Genomic DNA, 7,186 nt, shown 5'->3' on the forward strand with positions numbered 1-7,186 from the left:
TCTTATTCCATGTCAAGTACCACAAAATCTGTGGGAATAATGCTCCCATCAACTACTACCGGCACATCTTTCACAATACCCATAGGGTACCTGTAAAAATTATCAACCAATTGCAGTGTCATGGTAGTAAGTTTAAAGTTTTTGAGCTCTAACTTATTACAAATTGAATATGGAATGAGGCTAACACTAGCCCCCAAATCACAAAAAACTTTTTCTATAAATTCAGTTCCTATAGTGCAAGGTATATAAAAGCTTCCTAGATCTTGAAGCTTTGGGGAAATATTCTTCCCAAATAAAGCGCTACATTCCTCGGTAAGAGCTACAGTCTTGATATCCCCTTTTCTTCTTTTTTTGGACATAATGTCTTTCAGAAATTTGGCAAACTTTGGCATTTGTTGAATCGCATCAATCAAAGGTACCTCAACACAAATATCTTTAACTTTATCCAAAAATCTGCCAAACTCTTCATCTTTCTTCATCATGATTAATCTTTGAGGAAAAGGGATTACTTGACTTTGATGGTAAAGTGGAAGAGTCTCTTCAACCTTCTTGGTACTTTCCTCTTCATCTTGAATCTGAATTGATTCAAGTGTTGGAGGAGAGAACTCTTCTTGACTTTCCATCCCTTTTAGAGCAGTCACTTGAGGATCTCCCAAGGTCCATCTGCTCCTAAGTTCAATTTTGTTACAGTGTTCCATTGGGTTGACATCAGGTTTTCTTGGAAATTGTCCTAGGTCTCTTGAAGATGATGAAGCTATCTGTGCAATTTGTCTATCTTGTATTTTCTGGTGCTTCTCTGAATTATCTATTCTCTGAGTGAGTAGCTTGATCTCTTGCTTCATTTCATTTTGATTGGAAATAACTTCTTCAAACATTTTCTCTAATTTAGAAAATTAATAGTCTTGAGAAGATTGTTGTTGATAGCCTTGCTGTCCAGGCTGATAGCTCGATCTAATCCCCGTGGATGGTCCTTGTTCTTGATTATTTCTATAAGAGAAGTTTGAATGATTCTTCCAACCAGGGTTGTGTTGGAATCCCAAGGTTATTTTGGTGTGATCAACAAGTTAAGTTAGGTCATGTGTGTTTCTAACCTGGTGTCTAAGTGTACAGGAGCTTAGGAGCACAGGTAGTCGAGTGGAAGACGCGGCTAACGAGAAGAACGGCACGCGGTGCATCCGAGGGACGAGGCACTGCGGAAGAGTACACCGTCGGACGAGAAGGAAGCGTGCGGTGGTTCCGAGAGATGAAAGCCAGACCGGAAGACTGCTCGAGGAGCAAGAGACGGAGCTAGCGAGAAGGACGGCACGCGGTGCGTCCGAGGGATGAAGACTGCGGATGAGTTCGCCGGCGGACGAGAAGGAAACACGCGGCAATTTTGAGGGACAAGAAGCCGGAGGGAAGCACGCTTGAAAAGACCAGAAGTTGGGTTCGGGTGAACCCTTTTCCGAATGGTAGAGATCACCCAAGCAAGCGGATCCTGTGTTGAAGACCCGGACCGAGGCGAACTGAACCGGAACAGTGGTCCCCAGATGAAAAAGTCAACATCTATTGACTTTAGGCTCCAGGGCGTCCGGAACCATTCCGGGCCCTCGGAGCAGCCCAGGGCGCCCGGAACCATTCCGGCCGCTCGGAGCAGCCCGGGGCGCCCAGAACCCTTCCGGGCGCCCGGACCTGGTTTGTTGACCAGATCGCGTCAAACGCGATCTAAACGTTGGGGGATAAACTTTTATCCCCCCAGGGCGCCCGGAACCCCTTCCAGACGCCCCAACCAAGGCTATAAATATAGCCTTGATCCAGAAGTTTTTCAATCAGTTCAAAAATTGTAACAACGCTTGTGCGCTTCCACTGTTTAGATTAGCTTCTTTCTTTCTGTGCCTACATTGCTGTAAAAGAGGCTTCTCCGCTTGAAGGAGATAGTAGTGCGATCATTTTCCTTGGATTAACAACATCCCCGGTTGTAACCAAGTAAACATCTGGTGCCTCATCTTTTTCTGTTTTGATTTATTGCTTTTCTATTTTTTATGCAAGTGTTAGTTTGAAAAGTCGGGAAGGGTTGTATTTTATTTTTACAGGGCTATTCAACCCCCCTTCTAGCCAGCCGCAATGGTCCTACAAGTGGTATCAGAGCCGAGGCGCTTCAGGAGGACTAACCGCCGAACGAAGCAATGAGATGGTCGGACCAAGCATCCACCCACCGAAATTCGAAGGGGATTTCGTCACTTGGAAAAAGCTGATGCAAGTATTCTTTACCACCGATTTTGAATTAATGCTTACAATGGAATTTGGTTTTATAGCACCGGAAGGTAAGGAGAAAATCAATTGGATGAAAAAGGAGCAGGCCGACTTCATGGCGAACGACAAAGCATAATACCATCTGCTAAGTGTTCTTCCGCCTCAAGAAGTCAATAGAATCAGGAACTACGACTCGACAAAGGAACTTTGGGAGAAATTCCTCGAGATGCACGAGATCTGCTTCGCTATCAGCTCACCAGCCTGCGACTTGGGGAAGACGAGATAGTCACGCATCTGCACTCGAGAATAAAAGAAATCATTACCGGACTTTCGAATCTCAGAGAAAAGGTAAGTAACCGAGATTCGCTCAGGTACGCACTGAATTCCTTTCCTAGACATACCAAATGGGCATCATTAGTAGATGCCTTTTACATTTCTAAAGATTTAGAAAAAATTTCATTAGAAGAATTCTTTTCAACATTTGAAGTGCATGAGTCAAGATGTGCAGGAATGAAGGAGCCCAAGAACAACGTCGCCCTCAAAGCTTCGAGAGATGAACCAGAGTAGGAATCTTCTCTTGACGACAAGGAAATGGTAATAATGGTAAGAAGATTCAAGAAACTTTGTAAATCCAGATCTACTAACCATCCGCAGGGGAAGAAGAAAAGGACGATCCGTTGCTACCACTGCGACGAAGAAGAACATGTCAAGGACAACTGCCCCAAGATTAAGAACAAGGACAAGGAGAAGGGTAAGAAGCCTATCCAAAAACGAAAGGCCCTAAAAGCGACGTGGGACGATACCTCGTCGGAGTCGGAAGTCGAGGTATTCTCTGGTCTTGCTCTAATGGCAAGTCATCAAGACGACGACTGCGAGTCAAGCTCTTCCGAAATGAGCATTGAGAGCATCGATGAAGGGGGAGCCACGTCGGAAGCAAGCAGCAGTTCAGGGGGAGAAACAGACAACGAGATCGACAAGGTAAGTCAAGTACGATCTCTTCCTCCCGATAAAATGTTTAAGTTCATTAAACTTTTAACAAAAGATTGCTGCAAATTAGAAAACGGAAATAAAAATTTAAAAGTAATTTTAGCTAAGTAATGTCCCTTAGAAGAATTAGACAAATCAAAATTAGAAAATGAGAAATTGAAATCAGAAAATAAAGATCTGAAAATTCAAGTAGATAATTTGAAAAAACCATGCATGCTCATCTAATTTTAGAAAATTTAAAAATTTAAATTGGTATTATAGATATCACCAGGGACAAATTAGGAATATTTCAAGAAAATATGTACCTAAGAAACATTTAGTTAATCCAGTAGGCTGGAACCTATATTGGGTTCCTAAATCTTACTTAGTCTAAAGTTTAAACGAAATTAGCGCCTTCAGTGAGAAAATTAAAACAGTGAATTTCTCTATGAGGCTTTGTCTAAGGAAGTAGTTGTTGCTCCAATAACCAAGAAGGCCTAGTGCCTCGCCACGATCTGGAAGCTAAAATATTGAAATAAATATTTAATTAACTTACTAATAAAGCATTAATATTAGAATTAATTAATGCTTTTAGAGTTTTTCGAACATTTTTTCCCAAAAAAAGAAGAATTTTTTCAAAGTCTTAAAAAATTTTTTAGAAAAATTCTTGAGTGTTTTTTCTTTCTTAGAAAACTTCTCTTTTATACTTAGAAAAATTTTTAGAAGATATTTTTTCCTAAGTTAGAATTTTTTTACTTAGAAATTTTTTAAAAATATTTTTAACTTACAAATTCTCAAAGATTTAAGTTAGATTTTTTTTTAAAATTTATCTCAAAAATATTTTTACTTAGAATTTTTTTGAAAAACTCTCAAAAATCATTTTTTTTTCCTAAGTTAAAAACTTTTTCCTGAAACTAGAAATTTCTGCTTAAATTACTTAGAAAATTTTCATATTTTTCTTAAACTTAGAACTTTTTTAGAAATATTTTTTCAAAGTCTTTAACCCTTAGATTATTTTACTTGGAACCCCATTTTTTTTTTTTTTGATCAAAGGGGAGAAGGAAAAGTATAAGTCTAGGGGGAGGTAGACCAAAATTTAACTTATTTTATTTTTGCACTTAATTACAAATTTAGTTAAGTTTATTTTATGTCTATGTTTACCCTAGCTTAACTTGGGTTGCTCACACCAAAAAGGAGGAGATTGTTGGAACCCCAAGGTTGTTTTGGTATGATCAACAAGTTGAGTTAGGTCTTGTGTGTTTCTAACCTGGTGTCTAAGTGTGCAGGAGTTTAGGAGCACAGATAGTCAAGTGGAAGACGCAGCTAACGAGAAGGACGGCATGCAGTGCGTCCGAGGGACAAGGCGCTGCGGAAGAGTACACCGGCGGACGAGAAGGAAGCGTGCGGTGGTTCCGAGGGACGAAAGCCGGAGCGGAAGACTGCTCAAGGAGCAAGAGACGCAGCTAGCGAGAAGGACGGCACGCGGTGCGTCCGAGGGACGAAGACTGCGGATGAGTTCGCGGGCGGACGAGAAGGAAACACGCGGCGATTTTGAGGGATGAGAAGCCGGAGGGAAGCCTGCTCGAGAAGACCGGAAGTTGAGTTTGGATGAGCCCTTTTCCAGATGGCAGAAATCACCCAAGCAAGCGGATCCGGAGTTGAAGACCCAAACCGAGGCGAACTGAACCGGAGCAGTGGTCCCTAGATGAAAAAGTCAACATCTATTGACTTTAGGCTCCGGGGCGCCCAGAACCATTCCGGGCGTCCGGAGCAGCCCGGGGCGCCCGGACCTGGTTTGTTTACCAGATCACGTCAAACGCGATCTGAACGTTGAGGGATAAAGTTTTATCCCCCCAGGGCGCCCGGAACCCCTTCCAGGTGCCCCGACCAAGGCTATAAATATAGCCTTGATCCAGAAGCTTTTCAATCAGTTCAGAAATTGTAACAATGCTTCTGCGCTTTCACTGTTTAGATTAGCTTCTTTCTTTCTGTACTTACATTGCTGTAAAAGAGGCTTCTCCGCCTGAAGGAGATAGTAGTGCGATCATTTTCCTTGGATTGACAATCTCCCCGGTTGTAACCAAGTAAACATCTGGTGCCTCGTCTTTTTCTGTTTTGATTTATTGATTTTCTATTTTATATGCAAGTGTTAGTTTGAAAAGTCAGGAAGGGTTGTATTTTATTTTTACAGGGCTATTCAACCCCCCTTCTAGCCGGCCGCAACAGTCCTACAGGTTGTATGTGTTGGAGTATAGATTATTCTATTTCTGATTGTAACTCATGATAGCATCACACTGCTCTATTCGATTAATTTGTGTAGAAATAGATCCTAAAGGACATGAGTCTTGAGAATAATCTAAGCTTCCACAAGTTTCACAAACACATATTATGGCATTTACCGTGCTAGAATTTGTACCCATATTTTCTAGCTTTTTAGTGAGAGCATCCAGTTTTGAAGACATCAAAGTAATTTCATCTATATCAAATTTTCTTGACGCTTTAGCTGGTGGTGCATAAGAATAGCCTCCACTTCATTCTGTTGCCCATTGGTGATGGTTTTGCGCTACACTCTGAATTATATCCTCGGTCTCATCTAAACTTTTATTCATAAGTGCCCCTCTAGCTGCAGAATCTAGAGACGCCTTTGTATAATAGTTGATGTCATTATAAAAAGTATGTAGAACCAATGATTTTTCTAATCCATGATGTGGACATTGTTTGAGCATATTGTTGTATCTATCTCATGCTTCAAATAAAGATTCCAAGTCTGATTGTCTGAAGCTTGCAATTAGATTTCTCATATGAGCGGTCTTACTTGGAGAATAGAATTTATCAAGGAACTGTTGATCACATTGCTCCCAAGTGGTTATGCTATTAGTTGGTAAAGAATTCAACCATTATTTTGCTCTATCTCTTAAAGAAAACTCAAATAATAATAATCTCACTGCTTCGGATGGAACACCGTTCATCTTCATTGTGCTACAGATTTCGTAGAAAATTTCAAGATGTTGATTAGGATCTTCGTGTGGTCCGGCTCCAAATTTATTTTGTTGCACCATAGTGATTATTGCAACCTTGATCTCAAAATTATTAGCTTCAATAGATGGTCTTGTAATACTAGAACGAAGCCCTCTAGTATAGGGTGCTACATAATCTTTCAATGGTTTGTTTGTCATCTTAGAGTGTTCTTGTTCTTCTTGATTTCTTTGCAAAATCTTCCTTCTATAAAAAGTTCTATCAATCTCTGGATCAAGAGGTAATAGATTTCCTGCAAAGTTAGATCTACGCATACAAGAACAAGATCTCAAGTTTTTTTTTTAGCATTTCTTTTTACTTGAAAAATAAACTAGATCAAAATGCTAAAAATATAAAATACAGAATTTGAATTACAATAAGTTAAATTGCAGGAAAAGTAAACAGAAATAAAAGGTAGGATTGTGAAAACAGAATTTCTAAGGCTAGTTACAACTATGTAATAGAAAAGAAAAGAAAGGTCTTGTCTAACTCAAATGATTATTTCTAATGTTATAGACGCAGTCCCCGACGACGACGCCAAAAACTTGTTACGCAACCGCAAGTAAATGATTTCATTATCAGTAATAAAAAGATATCGAATCCACAGGGACTTGTTATAAGCACTAGAGATGTCTCACAACGAATTAGCTAAACAATCGACAAAGTGAATGTACTGAGTAGCAACTAGAAATAGAGATAGAAAAGTAAATGTAAGAACTTGGTTTTTGTGAGAGTTCTAGGAGTCCAGTTTCATTGTGATATTTATCAATGTAAGGTGATCTACCAATTCTTATCCTCAATTGTCATGCATTTGCAGGAAATTGTTGGTTTCCTCCTACATAAGTCAACCGACAATGAGATTTTATCTATACCTCTAGTAATTTGATAGTTATGGTCTCCATGAAGTCCGTTAGCGGGCTAGCCTGTCACCAACGCCCCTCGGTCATACAACATAGAAGCACATCACTAATCC

The 7,186-nt window shown here is 40.0% G+C and overlaps 1 non-coding gene across 1 annotated transcript; it reads left to right on the forward strand.

Moving 5' to 3' along the window:
* Nucleotides 1-5,895: 5,895 nt before the first annotated feature.
* Nucleotides 5,896-6,002, forward strand: LOC122028336. Its single transcript, XR_006124740.1, has one exon. It is a non-coding gene; the product is annotated as a small nucleolar RNA R71 (small nucleolar RNA).
* The last annotated feature ends 1,184 nt before the right edge of the window (nt 6,003-7,186 follow it).

The sequence above is a fragment of the Zingiber officinale genome, chromosome 10A, assembly GCF_018446385.1.
Source record: "Zingiber officinale cultivar Zhangliang chromosome 10A, Zo_v1.1, whole genome shotgun sequence".
In the NCBI taxonomy this organism is placed as follows: Eukaryota; Viridiplantae; Streptophyta; class Magnoliopsida; order Zingiberales; family Zingiberaceae; genus Zingiber; species Zingiber officinale.